Raw genomic sequence first — 13,993 nt, 5'->3', positions numbered from 1 at the left:
AAGCCAGCAAACCTTGCTTTTGTTTTTAAGTCTGGACTTTGTTATATCAACACAATAGATTTAGATTCTCTGTCCTTTTTCTCCTCAAAATTTCCACGTTGCTTTCTATAGTATCCACAACTGTTTCGGTTAATAATTTCTCTGTAATTTTTAAAATGTAAGTGGTGTTCTATTCTTTACTTATTTGGGAAAATACCATTTCTTGGATTACATTAATACATTAAAGTAGGCTATGACTCAGAAATAGTAACTTTGGGAATTTATTTATTAGGGCATCAAAAAACTTGAATATCTCCTTAAGTTCCCATATTAGTTTTTTATCTGAAATTCCAGAACTTCTTATTTGAAATCTTGATTATATTTTAATATATATTCTGAAATAGTTAATAGTTTTCCCTTCAGGTTAACTTTTGGAGCTATTCTTTTTGACAGTTATTACTTAGATTTTATTCTTTATATGTTATATTGTTAGTATGACCAATATATCAGTGGTATCTACAAAATTATTCCTGTACTTAATTTTCTTTTATATTTTTGTTTTGCCATTTTTATTTCTCTATATATTTCAAATACTCTAATATTCCTTAAAGTTCCCCTTATTGGTATTACATTATTTAAATAAACCACAGACATCATTCTCCTCCAACAAAATTATTTGTACCATGTCTGACTATTTTGATTACCTTTAAGGAAAAATGAACTGCTTTGGATTAAACAAGAAAGAACCTCAAACTTTAGCCAAACTTTGAACCATTTATTCAACTTAGCTTGAGGAAGTTAGAAAATTCTGGTTTTGTGATTAGTTTAAATTTCACTTTAACAGCAATTCACATCTCTTACACTTCTTTCAGTATTTTGGAACCCATAAAAGGTGAGAATTCCTCTACATTACAAAAATATATGTTATTAATCTGGTATTATAGATTCTTATTACATACCTGTTATGCTGAAGATGTAATATATTCAAATAAGGTTTAAATAAGCATAAGACATTCTTGGTATTTATTTGCTGTTAAAATTTTAACGGCTCAATTATATTAAATTTTAGCATTCATCAGTTTATAATCTTTTGTTAAATGACTCAATGCTGGATGTAAATAGTCATAGTTGTTATTCTATCACCATTTTGAAAGTGAAAACTCACTTTTTTCTTTCTTAATCTTCAAACTGAAATTTCCTTAATTGGAAAGGAAGATCTTATTTAAGAGGAAGTTGACTTTCAATCAGATTTGGTTTTTTGATCAGTTTTATGTCTTCTGCAAACTTTTAAAACAAAGTCCAGGTGATATTCTAGCTAACCTTTGGAAGAGATTGCCTTCAAATTGTTTTATTTAATAATTATTTTGTCCAATAATTATTTTGTCCAGTCCAGTTTTTTTGTTTGTTTGTTTATTTTGTGGTTTCTGTCTGAGTTTTCCACAGTAATCTGAAGTGCATTGTTAAGTTTTAGCTAGAACATTCTTAAGTATAAATTTTTTGTGGTCGTTTCAGGTGGCAAAACATTAAGCTTGGTATTCTCTAATGTTTCATAACTCTTTTCATATCACTGTGAATCTACACTAGTTTTCTATTATATGAATCCAGAAATCTAATGAAAGGAACATGACTCTTCTAATTAGCAAGATGTGTGACTTAAATCTTAAATCTGTACTAGAGCTGGCATTTGAGAATAGTAATCAACATTGATTAATTTTAGAGATTTTTGAGGGGGGTCTTTGTTTTTGTAGGAGAAAAATATCTTAATGGTAAGAGTAATAAAAGTAAAATAAGATGCCAATATTGAAAACCTCAGGATACATTTTAAAGGGTATTGGACTTTTGAAAATTGGGTGAACTGTAATTAAAACTTCAAAATTAGCTAGGAAGATTTACTTTAGACTTTTGCTCTGGTGTGCAATTATGTGAAGTGATGTTTGGAGAGGACACTTGCATTTATGGTAGACATTCTTTTGTTTATTCGACGAGTATTCAACAACTAGAAAATGCCAGATGGTCTTTTTGGTGATGGAGACTCAGCAGTTCCCACAACACACAAATTTCTTGCCTTCATGAAGCTTGCACTCGAGTGGGGAAGGACAGGTAGCACATCAATAAAGATTATTTCAGATGTTAATTAGTGGTACAAAGATAGTGAAACAGGGCTATAGAGAGTGAGCGATTAAGGGTGATCAGATAGCACTTAAATTATACCCAATTTTATATTGAATACTATAGTGAGTTACACAATCTTTATCTAGGTAAAATCTTTTGGTCCCTCTTACAGAATAATTCTGACTCCCATGTTTGAGTAATAAGATGATAAAATTCAGTATTACTTACATTAAAGGTGTTTCATTTTTTTTTTTAAGATGTTTCATTTTTAAGTGGAGTAATTTAATTAGTTTTTTTTTTAATGTGATCAGACCAGAGGAATATTCTCATAGAAGCGAATTCTGCATCTTTTGCTTATAGCTTAACTGTTGTGAACTATTTTATAATAATTTGATGTATCATGGTCATTTCTTTAAAAAGTTATTTTTTACCATTTACATATCATCTTAATGGGTATCCAGTTATTTTCAGACATCTTGAAGTGTTTGGTTCTATGTTTCATCTACTCAGACTTAATTCAGGAGGAGCTTCATCCAGATGTTTTGTTTATTTTTTCCCCAATTACATGTATGAGATTTCAGAATTTATGAGATCACAGGTCAAGTGAAAGGTCACAATGGAGAGGTCAAGTGAGAAGCTAGAATTTGCAAAACCAAAGAAATGACAGGACAGTGCCAAATGAAAGGTCGAAAGTCAAGTGACAGACTCAGCGTAGATGAAAGCGAGTGGTATGTTTGTTGAACGTCTGAGCACAGTGAAGTGTCTCAATATTCATGCACACAAAGTCAAAGGTTCTTAACCTCGGAATTCACAATTAATGATCACGTGCCACTTGTTATTGTACAAGTATATGCTACTTATTCACAGAGAAAAGCGCCGTTACATAAATTAAAAAGTGTTTTTGTTCACTGATTATCATCCATCAGGGTTGCCCTTTTCCTATGATAGCTCTTTGAGATACACACAGAGCACCCAATCTGGGAAATTCTGAATAGCTTTTTGTTTTTGTCAGTGTAGGAAATATGCACATAGCGTATCATCTGAGATGTGAAAAAGCTTACTTAAAATCAGTCTGGTAGTGGATTTCTTCTCTTATAGACTTCCGATTGATACCTCCATGTGGTTTTACTTCTCCACTTTATTCATTTATTTCTCCGTTTACTCGCTTATTTAACAAATATTCATTGAAAGCCAAGTCATTGTGGTTACTTATACTGCAAAACTCTAAGAGAAAGTTTATTTGTGAAAAAGAGTTTCTGCTTGAAATATTATGGCTGGGCCAGCATTTCCAAGCTTTATGAACTTGCTCAAAATTTCTTGATAGTACTTATTTTTTAAGCCAAATGGTTTGATGCTAGGGCTTATTAGTGAGAGAGAGTAAATTTTTTGTTATTTGGGGGAACTAAGAATGAAGATATAAAAGATCTCTGTTTTACATGACTACGACATATTATTATCAATTCATTCATTTGTTCTTTCTATAAACAAAATTAATATTTTCCTCTGTCTGCCCTGGTTACAGAAACATAGCAATCTGTAGTTCTAATTTAGATATGTTGTCATTTATCCGTAGAACCTATCACTTTATTTTTGAGGAATAGTAAACACTATTAATATACTTGAGAGTTGTGTGTGTATTTGTGTGTGTGTGTGTGCCCGCGTGTGTGCATTTGTCATTAACAATAAATGGGTCTTTGGGATTTAGGGGAATTTTGTCAGTGATTTGTTTTATGGGTCATATAAAGTGACCATTCTTCAAAAGCTAAGTATTTTTATTTCTGTATTCTAGAAATAAAAAGCAACATTTTAAGACAAACTCAAAAAATAAATTAATATGTTAGGGATCTCTAGCTCTAAAAGAGAAATTCACCATAAGAGAATTTGGTTTATATAGAGCCCTGTATTTTTTGCTGATAGAGCGCATTAGGCTGGTAGCTTATTTACAGGTAAAAATCTCATTGATGATCGTAGAAGTTAGTGGAAAATGAATAGGAGTTTATCCTCTACCAAACTATAAAATCTGGCTTTAAATCATAGAATAAGTACTATCATTGTCCAAAAGCAGTGTTTATTTTTCCTATGTTTTGCCTTTCATATCACTCTCATAAATTTTTTTTAATATATACTTTGAAAAGTTAAGGGCAAGCCCTGAAGGTTGAAATATTGCAAACCAATTAAAAACAACTGAAGTGAGATTCTAAAATACAGGAGTTTTCCAACTCATGAACAATATTTAGAGAGCTGGTTAATTTTAATTCCTCTGGGAACCATAAGTCTGGGCATTAATAGGCTTAGAGTGATAAAAACGGCCATATACTATGCACATATAGATGGTATTGTCAAAAAAGAAGCAATTAGTGGCAAAGAAAGCATAAGTATGTACACATATGGTGAGCAGGTTGAAATGTGAAATACGGCCAAGAATAAGAGCCAATGACAAAAAAGAAGTAGAAGTTGGGCTACTGTTTTAACTTACTTACACAATGGCAAATAAATGATTTGCACACAAACAGATCAACTTAGTGATTGCAAATAACTAAAGGATTTTTAATGTTTCTTAGAATTTTCTTTAACCAACATAGAATCTACAGTAAATGGATTCTTTCATTTCCTTCTCTTTCATTTTTCTTTTTTGCTTTTCTTTCTTTCTTTTACTTTTCTTTTCTTTCCCTTTTCTCCTCGTTTTCCTCCTAAATTGCTTTTATATCTCTTATCTCTAGCCTTCCTTCTTTCTCTTCCCATCATTTTCTCAATGACATAATTGACTAAATTGATAGTTTAATTCAATTTGCTTAAAGATACTGAATACTCTTGATGGAATCTAAAATGCTGATTTTTCCCAACCAAAAGAAGACCGCAGAGAAAGGGGCCAGATGACCCTTGACATCATGCCCAGTGATTATCGTTTGGATGGCACAGAGTACCTCTTTGGGGGATGGTGAATGCACAGCTTCATAAGGCCCTTATTTTAGGGCCTGTGTGTCCACCCCAAAAATCTGTCTCATCTTCTTCTTTGTAAAAAATTATACCACAAACACATTTCTGTACGAAGTTGACCCAAAGGGGCACCTTTACGTTTCAGTTTTTAAGTTATACAGCTGTCACTATAAAGTGTAACAGGCAGTTTGTAACCTTATCTACTATGTTATAGATTTTGTGATACTTTCAAGAGAAAGAAGTGGATGTGAAAGGGAAATACATTTAAAAATCTGATAACCAGCAACACATATTTTACTCCTCCAAAGTCAGGAAACAGGGGGGACATGTACAGGTTCATTTCCAGCATGAAAATCGTATTACTGTGACTAATTTAGGTGCAGAATGCGCTTTACAGTGGAAGGTCCCATAGTATGGAATAAATAGTAATAATTTTTAGTATTATTCTCCATCTTAACCCTGTTTATTTTGGCTAAGATTCTCTTGGGGGATGTCATCTTTCCCAAAACACAATTGACAAAAGCTGGTTTCACTGGCAGAGAAATTAAAAAGACAGTCGAGGGAGGTTTACAGAGCACTGCAATTAATTCTGTGTGTGTGGAGCTGCTTATCTGCCCACAACTGGGTCTGAGGAAACTCTGCTTAGTATTTATTAGGAGTTGAATTTATATGAGAAAAAAACCAGATGCTCAACTTTGCTACCTATCCTTTTAAAGTTTAATGTGCTGTAAAATAAAAGGATCTGTACAATTAAGAAGAAGGTGCTTTACCCTTTAACATGTGCCAAATGCCTCTCAGCTCCCTTTTCTGCAGATGCTCTCCTGTTTCTACAAAGCACCCAATAATAAGTCCATCTCCAGATGAGATTCTCAATTCCATATGACCCAGGTTGCCAGGATCTAGGCGAAATGACCTGAAGAGTTATCAACTGTGGTAGCTGGAATCATTTTCTGTGTTCTCTGCTGTTGGTCCAGGATCGTGCACTATGCTGGGCATCCAGGTACTATAAAGAGAACCCTTCAAAGGCAGCTCCAGGGTGCCCCACAATAATTGAAATGTAGGAGAATCAGTATCACACGTCAGTATCTTTCCTTTGGATTTGGAAACAGGAAATGAGTTGGCATTTCTAATCTTAACTGGGAGACAGGCCCTGACTCCACAATTACAGAGCATAATTACTCCAAGCTCAGTCTACGAAGCACCCCCAACTGCTTGTTGAGGACCTGCCAGGAAACTGACCTGGGTGAATGCTCTGGAAGAGAACATGAGGTGACAAGAGGCTGAGATGCCATTTTCAAGTAAATCTACATGAAAGGGCTGCTTAGAAAGGTAGAGGTTGTTAAAATCAGCTTGGCACAGGGGCATGCTAGAGTTTACGCTGAGAAAAACTGGCAACATGCAGTGTTTGGGGCCTGAATCAAATATCCATTGAAGCTTTGAATAGTGTGGTTAATAGAAATCTTTTCAAGAATTTGATTTTTATAAATTCGCATTTTGAAACCACACCACAAACATCGTTGAGAATGCTGTATATATGTATGTATGTTTTTCAAACAGTTACTGGATTTCCATGTAAAATGGGGCCATAGTCCCCCATACTCCCTCTGTGACTCACTTCCTCCTGTAAACGTATTACTCTCTACCAATGTGCCTGATGTTACTCTCTCCAGATTCACAGCTCACTGTGTAATTCTTATGCCAATTTCAGTACTTACTTCTCTGAAGGTTCCTGCCCTTTTTTTTTTTAAAGATCAACCTTTCAGCTATTAAATTGACTCCTAACAAAAGCTTTTGTTGTGGTTTGCTTCTATCATGCTTGGAAGGACAGCAAATAATAGTGCAGCTGGAAAATTTCAAAAAAACATGATTCTTGTGTCCAAGTTGTTTTTCACTTTGTTGTAGAATGGCCTTAAAATGGCAGTTTCGGGTATGGTCTTTTAGGAAGCCCACCAGAATTTGGAATAACTCAAAAAGGTGAATTCAAGAGAAAAATGAGAAATTCACAGAACCCCTTGAACTGAATTCCTTCTCACATGACCAGAGAAGAGGAAAAGCTTTAAATCTCTTCTGGGGTCTAGCTACACTGGCCCGTCATTTTGACCTATACGCATCGGGTCGGGGGCAATGTCATCTCCAAGTACAAGTGTACCATGCAAGGTGGGCTTCAGCTCCTCAGAACTTGTGCAAGAATGGCTTTAAAGTGGCATCATCTGGTGTCAAATTTTGAATGCTGAAAAGATAGGACTAACCACTTAGAATGAAAAAGACCCCTATTACTGAACTTCGTGAATTTGTGACAAACTAGACCAAATCTATAGGAGAAACTTACATTTGCGTGTCATTTCATGAAGCAAACAGTAAAAAATATAGTGAGTACTTGCTATAAGGAATAATATCCAAATTCTTCCCCAGCCATGAGGCCATAGGTTATTTGTCTTTTTACCTCTTGATCTCCCTTTACTCACTTTGTGTACTCCAACCGCACTGGCTTCCTTTCTGCTCCTTAAAGATTTCTCTTTCTGGGGCACCTCTTTCAGCTTCAGGTCTTGGCTCAAATATCACTTCCTTGGTAGAGACTTCTCTGACCACAGCTGTCTAAAGTTTCCTACTCTGTTTCTCCTAATCACATCATCCTGTTTGCTTTGTTTTCTGCGTGGCGATCACCATGGGCCACAAGTATCTTGCTAGTTTATTTATGTATTTCCTTGTTATGGTGTGTTCCTCATGCCCGCCCAGAGTATAAGCTCCTGAAATGCGGGGGACTCGAGTGTCTTGTTTACTTCCTCATCCCCAATACTTAGCCCGGCTCCTGGTGCAAGTAGATGCTCAATAAATGTATTTTGAATAAATGAGTGGGTGAATGAAAAAGTGAATAAATGAAAGAACGAACAAAATACATACATTAGTGCATGAACTGTGTTTCTTTTGAGAAGCTTTCAATCTGATTCAATAGACACAACAAAAGGAAAATAGGAGACTATAATTGAGAGAAATCTGAGAGATCAAGACTATAGATGTAATAACACCCAGAACTGTGAGAGACATCATTACGACCAAGAATATTTGGGGACTCCTTTAGAAAGGGCATACTTTTTATGATGGAATGAAGGATAAGGGAAGAAAAGGTATTTAAAGAAAAATGTCTGTGAATGATGGTAAGATAAAAGTTCCAAAGGCAAGTTAAAATAAGTTATATTATTTATGCTGCTGTGTTAATACTAAGAACAAATTTATGCTCATGGTGGGAGAAGCCACTGAATATCCTATGGGGAGGGGGGTCAGTGAGAAGTAGTTCTGTATGTGGCAGTAACTGTCCTTGTCTACTGGGAAAGTGAGCCAATGATTGGCCATCACAATGACCAAGGAGGAAATAAAATTAGGCCTGGGGTAAAAGTTTGACTATCGACCCTAAAAGGTGAAAGTGCCACTTTCTCTTTTCAGCAAAACCCTTGAGGCCAAACCAATCAGTCCCAGGACTGTGAGTTCCTTCAGAGCAGGATTTAACCATTCTAAAAAAGAGCTCAATGTGTGATTTGGGTTTCTGAGGAGAAACCTTAATTTAGAGCCTGATAGATAATTCATTAAACATCTTTTGAATGATTGAATAAAAAATGAGGAATTAAGTAGTAATGAATTGGTATCTTGAAAATCCATCCAAACTTCCTTTAGGAAGACTGGTCTATTTATAACATCCCTCATGAAGACCACCTTTGACCTAGTTTCCTAAAGGAAAGCAAATTGTCCTCTGTGTAAGGTATGATCGCTGCATCATCATATCATTAAGGAGGTAAGATGCTTCCTATCCCATTTCTCAAGAAAGGAAAAACTGGTATACTTGATAAAGGGAGCCTGCAAGGCAGAATTTTTTATTTTATTTTTGGCACTAATAGAGAACATTCAGAGAAAGGCCAAAATGGCAGATTGAAGTAACAAAGGTCTGGCTTAGGGAGAGGTGAGGTGAGTATGTGAGTTAGTGGCTTCTGAGAAGAGGTAGCTGCCTCAAGACATCCCAGAAATTTTCTGTAAGATGAGAGGTAAATTCAAAGAGAACATTTGTGTCTTCAAGTATAACCTATAAAGAGCCCCCTGAAGTAATTCTTCCTTGACAGAAAATGCTGTGGAGTGCAAGAAGACAACTCAAAAATGTAGTTAAATTGAGCTCTTTGGAATTTTTTAATCTTCTTGTACTTGGACTTTTCTTTGTTTAGGTCTGTTGTATTTAATCGATTCCATGCTTCAGAAATATTTTTGACCCACGTTGGATTATGACACGAAAAGAATTCATAGCTGAAGGAATAGAGAATCAATACAATTAATTAGAAAATAGTCTTATATTTGTATGATTTAAAGCACAGCAGTGCCTGATTGTAGAGGCTTCTGAGATACATAGAATCTCATCCTCATGGATCTTGTCAACAGGGCAAGATGCTCAGAGGCCCAGCTTTTAATAATGACCTGCACGAGGGGACCAGAGGCTGTAGAGAGAGTGGCAGACCAGTGGCAGAAATTGAATCCACATCCAGGCCCTCATCAGCTCAGTGGGCCACTTTCACCTCGAAGGACCCTCACCTGACTCCTTATCCGGTGACCACCCCTGACCTGGGATAGTATCCTCAGCCTCTCTGTGTATCCAGGATGAAGCCTCTCCTGCCTCTGGAAACTGAAGGCCAAGCAGGTGGTGCCATGGCCAATCGGAGAACGTAATCTCTGGGCCTTTGGTTTCGTTGTTTGGGGTTAGGATGCTATTGTGGCTTCTTTGGTGTCTGCTGACTGCCTTTTCACTGGCCTGTTTGGGTGGCCACCAGCCAACTCACAGACAGGGATGGTACCTTCCAGCTAAGCACGTCATATTTTCAGGTGGCATAAGGAAGCTCTTCAGCTCCTGTGTGAGGGGTTGGTAAGGTTGGTAGTTTCTTTCACAAGCAGAGCAGCTTTTATGGAATCCCTCTGGAAGATTGTACTCTAAGTAAACGGACCATTAACCAGAAAGCCAGAACCAGAGTTTTCAAGCCAGTGCTGTTAACGCTCACGTACATGTGAGTGTGAAAAGCTTCGACTATATAATCAGCATGTATTTTATCAAGTGATTTTGCGTTTTATTTTAAAAACATTGAATAGCATCTTCACTGTGTCCGACGTTGTCATACCCAGTGAGCCAAAATATGAGTGCACGGTGTGAGCTCCAAGAACGCCCCAGTTTGGGATTTAAAAAGTACGTTTGAGTTAAAAGCATAAAAAACCCTTAAACTTTTAAAACTGCAGACTATTGTATCTTTCTAACTCCAGAACAGCTCTGTCTAATGCTGTCCAACTTGGCAATAAAAACAAAATGAAGAAAGCCGAAACACTTTTAGACTCACACCAAGTATGTAGTATTTCAGCCTGACAGGATTATTCCTTGCCTGAAGTGACTTATGTTGGAAAGGGAAGTTTGCATGGAAATGACTTTGAGGTTAATTGTCATGTCATTAGCGTGATGCTATAATCACATCTCTGAATTTCCTTCATAAATTTCTTTTCTATTTTTATCCTGTTTTTATTTTTAATATACTGCTTTCTTGAAAAAGTCTACTGTAGTCTTGCAAAAATACACCCGTTTTTTTTAAGCCTCTTGAAAAACTGGTCTCTGCATAAATTATAGTTTATAAGAGCACAGTAATCTGTCCTCTTCTACTTTTCAGTTCCTTTTTATTCCTTGATCATAACATCCACACACATAATGAGTGATTTTAAATGATCAGATTTAAGTGGTAACCGGTATTGCACTGAGGCTAGGAAAAATAAGTCATGTGCTAGTGTTTCCATTATGACTTCCCGCTAGGGTATCATCCGAAATATGGCTTAACCACCATAGATAATTCTTTTTAAGAAAATCATCTGTTGAGCCAAATCTGTGGTAGATTTGCGGCACAGACTACAGTAGAGGAGGAACTCCGTTGAAACCACAGAAATTGCTCAGGAATGCTGCGAGATTGTTCTCATCAGATCGCTTCGATCTCCTTGGGCTGTTGTCAGTTCTCTCTGTGGTGACGGAAACACCGGGGAACTTGCCACTGGGTTCCCTGGAGTTCCCAGCATTGTCTGTTCACTTGACCTTTGAAAACATTTGTCTCAATTGTTCTTGAGCTCTGGGAGAAAGAATCTCAGATGAGAAAACAATTGTTCCCACCGGGAACACTGCTCCAAACCCACCCTTTGTTTTGGGCTCACTTTCACAGTGACAAAGTCCCTCTGACCTCATGCATACTGATTCCCACTTCTGGAGACATATCTCGAAATAATGTGCCTCATCATGAAATATTGTCAAGTTTCTAATCTTGTTTCCTTTTCAAAACAGGCCATTTTATTCCAGGGTTTGCACAGTTCTACCTCTGTATCAATGACTTTTTGCACTGAGGTCTCCCCTCCCAATGCATTTCCTGAGCAAAATGATGGATCCAGCCTGACAGTCAGGAATGGCCAAACTGGCTAAGTTTGCTGAGAGCAGATCTTAAAAGTTCTCATCTCTCAGGTGTGCTACTTTATGGTCCTAGTTGGAGTCAAAGGCTGTTCATGACATCCCTGTCCCCATAGCCAGAAAACCAGTCACACTGACTGATTACTATCAGCTCCTGTGGTCTGATACAGAGAAAGGAAAACCTATACAGAATTTTTCAGTTGGAAGAATTTACTCAATAGGGCACTTGGCAAATACATTCCTGGTAGAGGAAAGACAGGATATTATACCCAAATCACATCAGATAGGAGACAAAATTTTAAAAATAAGAATTGTGAAGTTCAGAATTCATATGTATGTGCTCTCTCTTTCTCCCCCTTTCTCTCGTATATCTTAAAATCAAAATACTACAGAGAGCTTACCGTTTGCTTTTTTCGGATTATAAGCACTTAAAATTTTTTTGTTCAATGAAACTCTCTAGTCCTTTTCCCATTTGTAAATATGAGTACTCTGTACAATCTTAACCTACTTACTAATCCATCATCATGGGCTGCTTTATAAAATAAAATAGTGAGTTTGACTAAATAGCCCAGATATTCTTTTTCAAAGAAGGAAGATTCAGTGTTCAGTCAGTGACTTGCCTAAGGCCACGCAGTGAAGGCAATGAAGACTGATGAGGTTAAGCCCCTCTTACAAGGGTCTGAGAGTGGGGGAAGGGAGCCTTTTTATCGTCTATGAACATCTTTTCTCAAATCAAAAGATGTCAAAGACTCTCCTGTCCAGTGCCATGGATACAAGAAAACAAAACTTTTCTTTGGAAAATGGGGGAAACAGAAGTACTTTTAGTGCAGTTCTGAGATACAGCACAAGTCAGTTAAGTTCCTTGCAGTCAATAAGGGCTTTATGTAAAATCTCTGTACGTGAACGACCCTGGATAACTAGCTGACTTCCCTTTCCATTACTGATCATTGCATATAATCTCGTGAATAAAAAGAATACATTCACATTGTATGTAGATATCTGAAGGGGAAAAATGTAATTTCAACCCTCTGTTAGAGTGTTCGTTTTATGACCTTGGGCAAGTTACCTAAATTCTCTATTACTTCATTTCCTCATGTATAAAACGGGGGGAATAACTGCACCTCCTTGGCCCATAGTAGATACTTGATAAAATATTAGCTCCAGGCACAGAACCAGTGTGAAGAATTTACGGAAAGGTTTAGGAAATAAAATCTATGTAACTCCTGAGGTTTAAATAGATAAAACGCTTTCTGCATACTTCTCACAAATTGCTTTATGCATCTTCATAATAGAGCTAGAAAAAAAGCTTCCCTTAGAAGCTCTGGGCCCTGTGGAAAACCACATTCTGCTTCTGTCCCTTAGCCTTTTTTATCCAGGTAAAATTAGGTCGAATGATTCCCTTAATGGGTTCATGGTTACCCGTAATGTTCATTTCATCCTCCTTGCACTTGGATTAAAAAAGAAGTGTAGAGCACGGGTGGGGAGAACAAAGCTTGAAGAGAACAAGGAGATAATTGGCCATCAAGGGCAGTGTGTAATGGAATGGATGAAAAGAGACAGTGGAAGCTTACATGCTGAAATCAAGAGCCCTTTGCCAACTTCTCTTCTTCTATGTCACAGGAACCTTTTGGAACCATTACTGTTGTGTGTTACTTATTTCCCTTACCAGTCTGTGAGCTTTCAAGAAAAGATCTTAGGATAAGCCAGCTAATATTTCACCTCCATCTGCAAGACAAGATGATGGAATGGGGTGCCATTGGGTATGGGTCCTTTTTTTGTGTGGTATTGCACATTTGGGAGAAGATACAGCTAAGACCACTAACCCTTGATAAGGCAGAGATGTTTCTCTCCTACGTGCTTCAAAAACACGAGCAACTCTTCTTACTCTTATTGACCCACTTCAGCCTACTCTGTCCCCATTGGTTTTCTAGATAGTGAGTCCAGGCATGCACCTCTAAGCAGCTGAGGCAGCAGAATCCTCACGGACCTAACGTTAGTTCTTAACATACAGGTTATGGGATATTGAAAGTGAAATCCAAATATCTCTCCACTTAGGATACATTTTGAATTTTTCCCATAGTTTATATATTCTTAATATTATATAGTTGTGTGGCTTTCATGCTAAAATTCACCTATTGATACCGAATGATACTATTTCTCTGTAAAATTCATTTTAGAGCCCTCCCAATCAACACTTTCATTAGGATTGTCAATATCATCTGTCTTGATTTACCTGAATACTGTGTTCAAGTTAAACAAATACTTAAGTATGTGAAAATCTGAGCAATGTATTTAACAGACTTTGTGAACTTTTTTTTTTTTAATAAAACTTGGTTTTGGAAAATACACACATACATTTTGCCAAGACTTGCCCCTTAATGTTTAATCTTGTGGCTTTCAGGGGAAATCTAATTTGTATCCTTCATTTATGCTCAACTCAACAGATTGTTGCAGTGTTAGCCAAGTGCTGGATGGCCTTACGGCCAGTGGGGCTTTTCAGGTTTCTTG

General features: G+C 36.8%; 1 protein-coding gene across 4 annotated transcripts in view; it reads left to right on the top strand.

Moving 5' to 3' along the window:
• MECOM (MDS1 and EVI1 complex locus) overlaps positions 1-13,993 on the top strand; it is a 565,849-nt gene that overhangs the window by 414,940 nt on the left and 136,916 nt on the right. The gene's annotated exons all lie outside the window — the stretch shown is intronic.

This window comes from Grampus griseus, assembly GCF_964374135.1.
Source record: "Grampus griseus genome assembly, chromosome: 5".
NCBI lineage: Eukaryota > Metazoa > Chordata > Mammalia > Artiodactyla > Delphinidae > Grampus > Grampus griseus.
The sequence above is the reverse complement of the archived record's forward strand: the minus strand, read 5'-3'. Positions and strand labels throughout refer to the sequence as shown.